This window comes from Leopardus geoffroyi, chromosome B2 (assembly GCF_018350155.1).
Source record: "Leopardus geoffroyi isolate Oge1 chromosome B2, O.geoffroyi_Oge1_pat1.0, whole genome shotgun sequence".
Classification (NCBI taxonomy): Eukaryota; Metazoa; Chordata; class Mammalia; order Carnivora; family Felidae; genus Leopardus; species Leopardus geoffroyi.
The window spans coordinates 49883126-49897025 of NC_059332.1; the positions used below are offsets into that span (position 1 = coordinate 49883126).

A 13900-nucleotide genomic window follows, 5' to 3' on the forward strand; every position below is an offset into this window, starting at 1 on the left:
GACTAGACCCATCTCTATACCAGGCATGGGTAGGAATTTCCCCCATTTCCTCTCTATAGGCTGCCAGGGCCTCAGGGGCTACCACAGGAAGAGGGGTGGGAGCATCTGGAGGATCTACATACTCAACATGGGCTAATAGCACCCACATTTTTGAGACAGTGGGCTCTCTCTCCTCTGCTGCAAATAGCCAAGCCACTTAGTCAAAGTGGGGGGGTTGGCCATGGCAGAGGTGGGTCAGTGGGACATATTTTTAACACATCTCTTGATGGGAGGAGAAGTTTCTATCATGATATGCTGTTCCTTCATGAGACACTCTACCAGGAGGAACACTGGGAATACTGCTAGGAGCCGTTGTTCTATAGGAGCATATTGGATTTCTACCCCCTTCTAGAGCTGGGACTAAAACCCTAGGGGTACTCTGTCCTTTGGTTGTCTCTGTTATAGTGCCCAGCCCATACCTTGTGGAGTCACAGACATGGTAGCCCTGCTTGGGAGAGGCCCGGAGCTTTAATCTCCTTTACTAATATTTTCGCTTTCTCAAAGGCAGGTTGTTGTTTTGATCCCCAGTTCTATATGTGCCCTTTCTTTACTAAGTGGAGTATGGGGTGGAGGCACGGTACCAGGTACAGAATAAACCTCCAAACCCATACAAAGGCTTGCATCTCTTTCATATTCTTAGGGGTTAGATAGCCTCGCACCTTATCAATCCTAGCTTCTGGGATGACACGCATCTTATCCAACTAAACAACCAAACACTTCGTGGCAGTGCCTTGGCCCTGAATTTTCTGTGGGTTCAATGCCCGTCTTCTCCTGCACAGATGTTTTAGCAAAGCCTACAAAGTGTTCTGCAGCAGGGACTAGTCTTCACATGTTAATATTCTATCTCATCAATGTAATGGGCCCATTTTATTGATGTGAAGGAGAACAGGGACAGGTCTCCTATTACCATCTGGTAACATATTGTGGAGCCGTGTAGGTAGCCTTGGGGAAGCACCTGAATTGTCCATTTTGCCCCTCTGACATGAAGGCAAAATTGATCTTGTGACTCAGTAGCCAGTGGTATACTGCAAAAGGCATTTGCTAGTCTGGCATAGGATGGTACATTCATAGGATTGTGTCCAAGGCATCTACAATGGTAGCAATGTTGGGCACAGCCATATGCATAAGTGATGGGCACCACATTAGTCAATTTTTGGACCCTATGATCATCCTCCATGAGCCATCTGACTTTTTTTTTTAATTTACATCCAAATTAGTTAGCATGCAACAATGATTTCAGGAGTAGATTCCTTAGTGCCCCTTACCCATTTAGCCCATCCCCACTCCCACAACCCCTCCAGTAACCCTCAGATTGTTCTCCATATTTATGAGTCTCTTCTCGTTTGTCCCCCTCCCTGTTTTTATATTATTTTTGTTTCCCTTCCCTTATGTTCATCTGTTTTGTCTCTTAAAGTCCTCATATCAGTGAAGTCATATGATTTTTGTCTTTCTCTGACTGACTAATTTCACTTAGAATAATACCCTCCAGTTCCATCCACATAGTTGCAAATGGCAAGATTACATTCTTCTTGATTGCCAGGTAATACTCCATTGTATATATACACCACATCTTCTTTATCCATTCATCCATCGATGGACATGTGGGCTCTTTCCATACTTTGGCTATTGTTGATAGTGCTGCTATGAACATGGGGGTGCACGTGTCCTTTCAAAACAGCACACCTGTATCTCGTAGATAAATGCCTAGTAGTGCAATTGCTGGGTCATAGGGTAGTTCTATTTTTAGTTTTTTAAGGAACCTCCATACTGTTTTCCAGAGTGGCTGCATCAGCTTGCATTCCTAGCCATCTGACGTTTTTACTCGCCATACCCCTCTGTTGAAAGAATTATGGGCAAGGCCTGCAATACCCACTCGGTGCAGTTCTTGGATAGTTTTCCTATTTCCTTGTGTCTCCCAAGCAATTTGACAATTGTTTGACACAAATATTGTTTGACACTTAGCATTCTTCGAGGGGGTGGTGGACTTCCTGATACCCAGCTAGTGTTTCTCCTCAGCACTGGTTTGATTACTGTAACCTAGAGGCAGAATTCACCGATTAAGTTTTGCAGAGTTTGACCTTGTAGGACATCAATGTCCAATATATCCTCTGGCATTGAAGAAATAAAAACCTTATATTCTTGTCGGGGAGTGCCCAAATTGTAGTGTCAATTGGGCAACTGTAGTGCCCAATTGTAGTGTACCTCCTTGACATATGTTTATCATCTGTGACCATCGATGGTGCTGAGGGAGCCAGAAAACTTCTGAGGGTGACCATGCATTAGAGTGCACTTAGCTCCAGTGTCCACCAGAGCTACCATTTGCTAATTTCCGGGGAACCAGTGAATAGTAAACAGCACATGAGACCTCTGACCTCCTTCAATGACCCTCACCTAGAGGCAATCTTGGGCTGCATTCTATATGGAAGTTGTGGGAGGCACCCACCCCAAATAGGACTGTATCCCCGAGGCCCCTGCTAGAGAAGGTGGGGCAACAGGGATGGCAGGGGCAAATGGAGCTGGTCTGAACTGTTGTTCAGGTTTTAAGGTTTTCCATAGGCCAACCAACACAGCATTGGGTTGCCAGTCTGTCTTTTCAGGTGGAGTCCTGACAGCAAGGACATCAAACCAAGGCTGCATCCTCATTACTTTGATCAGATCTTTTACAGCCAGTTGCAATAGCTTTTAGGCTTTTTATTTTTTGGTGGGGAGAGTGCAAGCAGGGGAGGTGCTGAGAGAGGGGACAGAATATCCAAAGCAGGCTCTGCATTGGCAGACTGACAGAAGTGAGCTCAACGTGGGGCTCAAACTCACGAACTGCAAGATCATAACCTAAGCTGAAGCTAGATGTTCAACCAACTGAGCCACCCAGGTGCCCCACTTTTTGGCTTTTTGAGTTCCCCCTCTGTCTCAGGTGTTTCCCACAGCCCATACCAATTCCCATGATTTGTAAGTTTCACCTAGATCAGCAATGGCTTGCCCAACATCATAAATGTCCACACTTGGACTCAGCATGGATCTCAGCAACCCATACCAGGAGTGAGGGCACACTGGAATATCTTGGCTTTCATTTTTGCAGCAAATGTGCCTTCAAAGACAAGGGCATAGATTTACTATCTCATTTCCAATTCCCTAAGAATTTGTTGTGCCCCCTCTATCTATTTCCACAGACCCATGTGCTCAGGAGAGCCCCCCTTCTTGGGCCAAGCCTCCCTGCAGGCTAGAATAATCCAATATGTAAAGAAGTGAGTCCTTTGAACCCCTGAGCACCGTGCAGGTATACTGGAGGGCAGATATGTGGTGACGTTGCTATCTTCTCTGCCTCCTGGGCCTGGTCAGAGAAGCTACATGAACCCTTTTGTCCATCTCACAGCATCACTAACCATGCCCAGATACTCACCCTGACCTTTTGCTGGATTTTGGCAACTGTATCAGTAAGTTCAGCAGGAGTATATTCTCTCGTGAATGTTTCCTGAACTGGAGGCTGCCCCACCAGCTGGGCTTGCCATTGCTGTGCTTTTGTTCTTCTTTGTATTAGGGATGAGATGACACAGCGTCCTTTGTCCATTTCACAACAATCCCCTCAACATCCTCCTCTTTGCTCTCCTCACTTCCCCAGGGATTCCACTTCCTCACATCCCAATCAGGCACTGTCATATGTGCTGGGATCTGAATCCAGGACATTTTGTGCCTTCCTAGCTTTGAAACATGGCTCACAAAGTTCTTCAACTCCTCCTCCTGCTCTCCCACTTTGTCTACCAGCCCCAGAACCAGCAGAGTGGTGGATACCTGCATGTCCTTCTTCAATCTCAGCTCTGCTTCCAACTTTCTAACCTGAGCTTCAGCCTGTAGCTGGGCATCAGTGTCTGGCCAAACCACCAATGGCAGAGGACAGCCCACTGCAGGAGATATGCATTCCCCTTCTCTGCCACAGTGTACTCTGTTCAGTTTCTCCAACAGGTGCATTAGTCCAGCTGGTGTTTTCTGGTGTCCCTGTACTCCTATGGTGGTCCACAAGCATCTACCATACAAGCCACCCCTCCCTGCTTAGAGGTCACTGGTCAATCCAGAATTTTGCTTGCAGATACCTTTTCTTTGGTCTCCTGGCTGGATAGCCAATTGTGGTCTTGCAAACTGGCCCCCATAACTCAAAGTTCAGGGAGAGACCGAAGAAAGAGGCAGGCCACTTCAGGTGGGAGACAGCAGGTTTAGGAAGCAAGGGAATCTACATATGAGGCTTGTCTTGAGCAGCCTCAAGAGGAGTAGATCTCGACCCCTGCCTGCAGAATCTTAAAAGTCCAAATAGAGGGTTTAACCGAGCTTAGTCACACATACTGTCCAGATAGTCTCAACAACACATCACTATCTCAGGGTTGTCTCCTCTAAAACATCTCATGCTGTGGAAACAGGGGGACAGGGGAGAGGGTGAGGAGGCTCTGATTGTCCGTGTCCAGCTCTGGTTAACCAGTGGTCATGTCATCTCAATGACCTCCTCCAACATCCAGCCATTCCAGTTCTTGTTGCCCTTTCCTCTCTGAACATTATGTCCTGAGCAGCCTGGACCACGTAGTGCATATATGCTTATTCTTTTAAATTATCTGTTCCTCAAGTCCAGAGCCTGGTCTTCTATTTCTACAACCATCTCTGTGCAAAGGTCCCACACAGTATTTAGTAAATTCTAATCGGTGAATATATATTTAAAAACTCTATGCCTGGTTTATCTAACCTGAAGGAAATGACTTTGACACATGAGAGATGAGTAGAATCTATGGAAGCTCAGCTAAAGAGCCAAATGCCTTGGATAATGTCCTGATGCCTGTTCTGGAGAAGCTGCCGAGCTCCTCCTTGGTACCCCCAAGTCAGAGGGCACAGACAAAATTCTTTGAAAAATACTGGCTATGAAATGTTCTAAAAGTTAAAAACTTCTACTGGGCTTTTACCCAAAGAATACAAAAGCACTAATTTGAAAGGATATATGCACCCCTATGTTTATTGCAGCATTACTTACAATGGCCAAAATATGGAAGCAGCCCAAGTGTCCCTCGATAGATGAATGGATCAAGAAGATGTGGTATATACACGTATACAATGGAATATTACTCAACCATAAAAAAAAATGAAATCTTGCCATTGACAACAACATGGATGGATCTAGAGAGTAGATCCATCCATTAATGCTAAGCAAAATAAGCCAGTCAGGGAAAGACAAATACCATATGATTTCACTCATACGTGGAATTTAAGAAACAAAACAAATGCACAAAGGCAAAAAAATTAGGCAAACCAAAGAAAAGACTCTTAACTATAGGCAACAAACTGATCTTTACCAGAGGGGAGATGGGTGAGGGAATGGGTAAAATAGGTGATAGGGATTAAGAGTGCACTCATCTTGATGAGCACTGAGTAATCTATAGAATTGTTGACTCACTATGTTATATTCCTAAAACTAATATAACACTGCATGCTAGCTATATGGAATTAAAGTAAATTTTTTTTAAATAATAATAAGAGTTACAAAATTTACAGAATTAAGTATATGTATATATCACTAAATATACATTTAATTTATATTTTTAAGAAAACAGACTAGCAAAAATACTTACGTCATTTCAGAAAATATAAAAGCCATAATAAACTCCCAGAAAAAAGAATATCCGCATGAAACTTAGAATAAAGTATCTTTTAGGTATGTCTTGATTAAGATAATCCAATATATAAAATCATCTATATTTAATTAAACTCCACAAACATTTATTATATTCCTAGTACATGCGGGGCCCTGTGCTAGGAGCTCAGGAAACAGAGACAATCTGAGTATATGCCTTCAAGTCCTTAGCAGATGAAGTAGGGATGGAAGCCACTTGCATTTATGAAAGGAGATCTGTCATGTCTCAGTGGATTCAACATGTTTTCCTGTAAGTTGCAAAATTCTCTACATTTTTACATCTATTTGGAAGAAGATTCAATTTTAAAACATTCAATTTTCCAAAATACATCTACTGCATAGGGAAAGGTACCCAAGAGTATTTGCTACTCCATCCAAAGAACAGGATTTGACTTGCCTGTTACACCCTACAGAATATCCTCAGCACAGAAGAGTCAATTTTCAGTCTGGCTGCATGATTTTAATATTTCATTTCAATGCTTGCTCCCCAGCTTGAGACAATATAAGTAATATTTACTTACACGTTGGTTTTCTTAAAATTCTATGCTCAGACCTGCACCGTTTCCTCTAGAATAGAGCAATCGAATCAATAAGTATACTTTTTCTTAACATGATTAATCCACTAATTCTTCCTAAGGATAAACTCAGCCTCCACTTAATTCTTTTAACCAGAGAATTTCCAACCAGAGGAGAGTGGTGTGCATTTGGTCAAGTCTCCTCTCACCTCCTGCCTCTCTCTGCTCTCATTCCTCTGCTTCCTCTTTTCCTCCCTCCCCGATAAGCTTCCCCTCCCTGAGAATTCAGAGACAGAGTGGCAAGGTTGCTAATACAGACCGTCCATTTCCTTTTGTTCACCACAACATTGGCAAGGGGCATAATACCTAGAAAAGAGAGGGCAGAGACATTTCTGAATCAAACGGTACCTTTTCTGTTCCTGTCCCGTTGTGACTCAAGGGAGAAATTATCTTTCCTTTCTAAATGATCTTGTTTCTTTCTTGACAAGCACCGATGGCTGTGTTATCTGGTTAGAGTCCAGCCCTTAGCTACCGTGCAGGTAACTCACTCATGTTGGACTGTAACTCACCTAACTTGTTTGTGTTCTGGCCAAACATGCGCCAAAGTAGAAGTTCAGAGCTGACCATAGGGCAAGTTTAATGATTAACAAAAGCTACTTAGGCTTTTTCCTCTGGGTCTTTTATTAATGACCAAAGAAAGAATGTCTTACATTTTTCTCCACTTACTGCATGTGCCCAAACAAGAATTTTAAGTAAAGATCCACCCTGTGAGACAAACAGGCATTCAGTGATTGAAAGAATTTGCTAATAAGTCAGTGACCAAACACAGGGCCCAGGACAAAGGGCCACTGGAAAGCGGGTCCCCATTCATGACCAGTCTCTTCATTAACAAGAATGACTGGTAAGTTCTGGGCTGATACTCTCACTACAGGGGTGGGTCTAAAGAAGCAGATAAAGGAAGTGACTTCAAAGTCTTGCTAAGAAAAAGCCCACTAGCCCTCTTTGTTTTTTTTACTTTCTTCCCTCCCTCCTGACCTTGCTTTCTTGACCAAGAAGAGGTCCTTGACTTTTACTCATCACCTTCTAGTAGGACCTAGACCATGGGTGTCAGTCATTGGTTTGACTCTCTTGATAATCAGAGATCAAGCAGACCCAGAAGGTCAACACCAGCCACCTTTTCCATTGGTTCATGTCTGACTTCTTTGTCTCTGTCCCATCATCCATTCCAATTTACATCACCAGCTTTCTGATCATGTCAGTCTATGCCCAGTGGTTCCTGACCAGAAGTAATTCTCATCTTTTCCCACCCTTTCCACTGGGAGAGGAGCCTTTCCAGTAGAAATTGATAGCCCTGAGTGTCCACCTCAAAGGACTATCAGCAGACGTAGGAAGTAACCTCAATAAGACCAGATTTAATACATGGAGATACAGCACAACTCTGATGATAATAGTGAACCTATCCTTTAAAAAGTACTGGAGGTCATACCAAATCTGTGTGTATCAGAGCTTGCCACCAGCAACACGCAAGATGCTCTTCTTCATGCTGCAGCCACCAGTGTAGAGACAGGGTGCCTGACCAGGCTGGGCAGGTACAGAATCAACCACTCTGCCATGCTGCCTGCCTGCCTGCCTGCTGAACCTCAGTTTCCACCTGGATCCCCCCCAACACAGGTCAACAAACACCGTCCGAGCCACACTGTGTGCCTGGTGCATAAGTAGTGGGGAGGAAAGGACAGACCAGGTATGGGAAGATAATCAAAGGTGATTTCAAAATTATTGGTATTTTTTTATTTTTGTAAAGGAAATCATATTCATGAATCACTTAGCTGATTCAACATTATTTTTTAAAAATATAGCACAGTGCTTGTTGTCTGGAAGGGGGAGAGAAACATGATCAGATTATATTATTATAGTGTAGTCAAGTCTCCTGATAAAGACGTAGCTCATGTTTTATTTCTTGTTACTTAAGCCAAAGGTTTCCAGAACTTAATCTCATCCATCCTTGAGTAAATAGCATATAATGGATATTTATAATTCTTTTTGCCAGCCTAGCTGTCAAGATTTTATCCAAAAGCACCCCAGTTTTCTTATGGGTAGATTTGTCTCTTTGTTCTTGACCAAAAGAATCCTAATGGGTTTGGCTTCTGTGCTCTAGGAACTTCTTGGTAGGTGATCAAGCTCTATTGTTAAAGAAATGAAAAAGGAATGAGCCACTTACTGCTCCAAGGCCTAAAAGGAGAAGTTGTAGAACTCTACAGGGAATGGTATGTCACCTGGAAGCTTGGGGAGCCTCAAGTATTCCCGTCTTCCACCTCATCCCCTTCATCCACCTTCCCCTCATCCACCTCAAGACCCCCAAATATAGGTACAGATCTAAGTTTGACCTCCAGATATCTAATCATACTCCAAATTCCCTCTCATATAGAAAACCTAAATAAAGTCTTGAACTCAGGTCTCTGACTCAATGATAAAGACAAATGCTCCTCAGAAGGAAGTCTGACCACAGTTCCCCACCACCACCACAACACAGGCAGCCATGCCCACCCCCAAACATTGACACTATTCCACAGGAAGCTATTTCTATGAGAGTACATGAAATCTTGGCACAAAAATTATTGCTGGAGCCTATGAAGCAAACTCAGGGAGATCAAAGGAGAAAGTTATTCTCTGACCCTTTTCTCTTGGATTCTAACACCACTCTGAATTCCTGGGGACTAGCACCTTTGGGAAAAGGGGGGAGGGAGGTGTATGGGAATACACCTAACAGATCCCCAATTATGGAAAGCAGAATCAATAAGGGTCTAGCTGTTGTGCTCTGAAGTTCATCACCACATTTGGCCTAGGCCATACTCTACAGGCTGCTCCCAACTAAGGAGTGAATAGGACAGGAATAGTAAGACACAGGACCCCTCTCATGAAGACTTCAGCTTGAAGACTCTCCAACAAACTTGCAGAACCTTCCTTAGACTACATAGTATCCTAGGATGCTTCTACTGACTTCTCCTTCACTTGGGGTTAGTCTGAGAGCTCTCCCAGCCTTCCCAGTTCATCCCCATTTTCTCTCTTCGGCACTTCTCCCTTGCCGCCACCCCTTTCTGCTTTTCCTAAACCTTGGCCACAACTCTTAGAATAGTCCCTTTATTAATTTTTCAGCCTGAATGTTCCATCTGCTTCCTACTGGAACCCTAACTGATACAGACACTCTAAGACACAGCTAAGTTCCCAAATGGGAAAATGTAGAGTTCTAAGTCATCAAAAACTGGAGGGTATTGTACTAAGTGAAATAAGTCAGTCAGAGAAAGACAGATACTATATGTTTTCACTCATATGTGGATCTTAAGAAACAACAGAAGACCATGGGGGAGGGGAAGGAGGAAAAAAAAGTTACAGACAGGGAGGGAGGCAAACCATAAGAGACTCTTAAATACTGAGAACAAACTGAGGGTTGATGGGGGGTGAGGGAGAGGGGAAAATGGGTGATGGGCATTGAGGAGGGCACTTGTTGGGATGAGCACTGGGTGTTGTATGGAAACCAATTTGATAATAAAGTATATTTTTTAAAAATTGGATGCTATTGTAAATGTGACTTAACGAATAAATACAGGCTGGTAATGCCTGGCATCATTTGAGTTATACATGTCATTTCCAAACTGGATGCTGCATCTCTCTTTTTTTTTAAGTTTATTTATTTATTTTGAGAGAGAGAGAGTGCAAGCAGGGGGGAAGTAGAGAGAGAGGGAGGGAAAGAATCTCAAGTAGGCTTGGTGCTGTAAGAGCCCAACGTGGGGCTTGAACTGACAAACTATGAGATCATGACCTGAACCAAAATCAAGAGTCAGAATCTTAACTGACTGAGCCACCCAGGCTCCCATAGATGCTGCATTTCTTAAGGAAAAGAATTATTTTTACTTCTCTGTACCCCAGAGCATTTTACACTGTACCTTATATATCTTGGACATCCATCTGAGAAAGAACACCGAGTAGATGAAGACCATGTAAGCCAAAACTAGGTTTTAAATGGAAACTCAGAAGGCTCAATGCATTTTGCTTTTTTGCTTTCTCTCCATCAAATTTTTTTTGTATGCTCTTCAAATTATAGACATATTTCTGATAGAAGGCAGAGGCAGACCTTGGAGCAGGACATTAATACGACCCCTTTGTTTAAGTGAGAACTTTCTCTTACTTAGATGAAGTAAGATGAGAAGGAGGATCCCTGAAGCTCTAATTCTCCAGAGACCACATCCTGTGTGACCAGCCATGGAGCTATGGCCCATGTATGCTGCTTCTGTGCTGTCAGAATCCTCGCCAGGCAATTCCCCTTTCACCTGTATAATAAAGACCCAGCTGGTCCTCCTTCCTTCTCAAGGATTCCTAGTATCCCTTTTTTCATGGAGAAACAAAACTAAAGCAGTGATATTCTCTCTGGTTTAATATCATACTCCTAATTAAATTGAAATCCCTAAGACAATGGATACCTGCACTCAGATTTGGCAGGGAAACAAATCTGCTCTACCAGAGGGTCTAAACTATGGATGAAATGCATGCTTCATAATTTCTTTAGACAAGTTTTCTTTCCCACTAAATAAAATTACTCAGAAGTAATTTGTCATTACTGCCTCTGTCCTGAATCAGTTTTGCTCATCAAATTATTTTGGTAATAATGACCCCACTTATCCAGAAGCTAAACTGTGGTGACCTTCATCATTTTGACATGAGTCCTGAAAACCAGCAAGGCCCCTGGGGGGGCGCAGATGAAAACAATTTACAAAACCTGCACACTTGGGAGTAACATCGAACTGTAGGTAGTTCCTCACTCAGACAAGTAGAGCTGACTAGCAACTCTAACATCATAGTGTCTGGAGTGACATGGTGCTATATGCCTCAATCATCCCGAGGGCACCATTGGATTACAACATTCAACACAGCTGGGCTCATACCAACAAAACAGAGCAATCAGAAAGCAGTGAAATTGGGGCGCCTGGATGGCTCAGTTGGCTAAGCGTCCTTCAGCTCAGGTCATAATCTTGTGGTCAGTGAGTTCCAGCCCCGCGATCAGGCTCTGTGCTGACAGCTTAGAGCCTGGAGCCTGCTTTGGATTCTGTGTCTCCCTCTCTCTCTACCCCTCCCATGCTTGCTCTCTCTCTCTCTCTCTCTCTCTCAACACTAAATAAACAGAAAGAAAGAAGGAAGGAAGGAAGGAAGGAAGGAAGGAAGGAAGGAAGGAAGGAAGGAAGAAAGAAAGAAAGAAAGAAAGAAAGAAAGAAAGAAAGAAAGAAAGAAAGAAAGAAAGAAAGAAAGAAAGTGAAATCAAGTTCATATCTAAGTGTAGAATAGCCACCTCTCCCAATTTACCCTGACTAGGAAGAACTTTTCCAAGGATACTTTCATTGCTAACTAACACAGGACAAGTCCCAAAATGGTTGACCATCCTCCAAGAAAACAGGGAAATAGTATAATACATGTTAGATCTTATTCTAAAAAAACTAAACATTTTATGAAACACATTGGCACTCAAAGCGGGTAGACTTCAGTTGCTCATAAAATTCACTTATGTGGAGTAACTCGATGCTTGTCATGTCAGATAAAATAGATGTTGCAATATCCAATGTCTTTCAGATGGCAGAACGATCCTTTGCTCTGAATTTGGAGCATCTGTGAGAGATGTGGGCAAAACAGCATATGTCAGTTTCTGAATTACAGTAAAGCTCCTTCTCTGGGGGTTCAGCAGAATTTAAAATAAATCATACCAGCAGGGAGCAACAACACAAAAGCAATTAATTTTTTTCCAGTTTGATACCATGTTACTCTCTGAGTCCAGAAGCCCAGCTGAGATTTCAGAAGTATATCTCACACTTAGTTTTAAAATTATGACTGACAGTGAAGTCATACATTTCTGCAGCCCAGTTGAATGCTTGCTTTAGCAGCAGAATATTATGATACAGTCAAGTTCTATATCTCAGAGGAAATTGTTTTAAAAATGGAAAAAGTGTTTGCCCCTTCTCTGGCAAATGTTGCACAGCTGATAAAATAGCACAGAGTATGATACCTGATATGAGGGACATATAGGTGATAAAAAGGAGGGGATTCTAAAAATCTAGAGATAAGACTGCCTTCAGAATTAAACAATGAAGATTTCACAGTAAGTTAATGCATGAAATTACTCAGTAAGACTTAAGGCTATTCATGTATCTAAAGAAAACCATTCAGATAGCCTATTTGTGAAGATAATGGAATGTGGCAATTTTTTTAAAATGGTCAAATGACAAATTCTTTGTCAGCTATCTCACTGGAAGGAGAGCCCATGTCTCCCTCGTCTTGAAGCTGGATGGGCTTGTTACTCACTGAAAACTAACAGACGGTATCAGAAATGATGCTGCCTGACTTACAAGGCTAAGTCAGAAAACACAATGCAGTTTTGCCTCATGTATTGGAACACTTATGCTCAGAGCTCTGAATCACCCCAGCAGAAATCAAACTACCCTGGCCAGGTCGTAGGAAGCCAAGCCACATAGAGACACCTCCCATCGGTACTCCAGTTAGCAACCTCAGACACCACACCCATGAGTGAATGGTCCTTCATACCATTCCAGACCCCAGTCGTCCAGTCACCACCATGTGTCTTCCTATCTGAGGTCTCAAAAATCATGTATTAGAGACAAGCCTTCCCTGCTATGCCCTTTCCAAAGTCTTGATCCACAGAATCTATGAATATAATAAAATGGCTGCCAATGCCACCAATGGTAGGGTGGTTTCCTATGCAGCGGTGGTAACCAGAATCAGCCCTAAAAGCTTGGAAATAGGTGAGTCCAGGGATAAACACTCACGTGATCCTCTAAGCTCTGAACTAAGAACTGTCCCACATTCCTTACCCAGTTGTTAATTCCTACTCATCCTGAGATCTCCAAATGACTATCCCACAGAGAAATTTCCTCTGAGACTTGAGAAGATCCCCTCATTATATACACTTACTAAATCTTTATTTCTTCATTGTACACTTAATCCAATAATATTTAAATAATTATTACTGATGTATTAAACTCTGCATGCATCATTATTGATGTAGGTGAAATGGGTTTCTTTTTCTCTAGTCACTGCCTTCAATCATGCTCATCAAATCTTTTTTGTTGTTTTTTAATAACACTTCAGGCAAATCTCATAGCTTGCAGCTTATTTCTATTTGTTAAAACAAATCCAGTCCAGGTTAAATGTGAATAAAGTGTGCAGCTGAAGTTAATATAGTATTATATCAATGTCAATAGATTGTCAATAGATATCAATATATCAATTATATCAATAGTATTATATCAATGTCAATTTCCTAGTTTTATAAAGGTTCTATAGTTATGTATGATGTTATAGTTAGGGAAAGCCGGATGAAGGGTACACAGGAACCCTGATTTTCAGAATTTCTTGCATTTTAAACTATTTTGAAATAAAAGTTTATTTAAAAAAAAAATCTAGTCCATCTCAATGAATTCCACCTTGTGTGGAGAAGGTTGCATCAGGTATGTACCAGATGCCCTTAAACACTCAAACCCTATAACCAGCCCCCAGATCTGATTCCATGCCACTAAGCAAGCATCTTGCAGGCACAGGTGCTACACCACCCAGGATTTGGGAGAGAGAGAGCTATACCAGCCGGGATTTGCCATATCACAAGTAAATCAATGAGCATTGGAGGATA

The 13900-nt window shown here is 42.4% G+C and overlaps 1 protein-coding gene across 2 annotated transcripts in view; it reads right to left on the bottom strand.

Annotated features, from left to right (window-relative positions):
• Nucleotides 1-6779, bottom strand: part of PKHD1 (PKHD1 ciliary IPT domain containing fibrocystin/polyductin) — a 494443-nt gene extending 487664 nt beyond the window's left edge. For both annotated transcript variants that reach the window (XM_045498517.1, XM_045498518.1), the window contains exon 1: nt 6625-6779. The gene's annotated coding sequence lies outside the window, so the exon portion shown is untranslated. The remainder of the gene's footprint in view (nt 1-6624) is intronic.
• Between the last annotated feature and the right edge of the window lie 7121 nt (nt 6780-13900).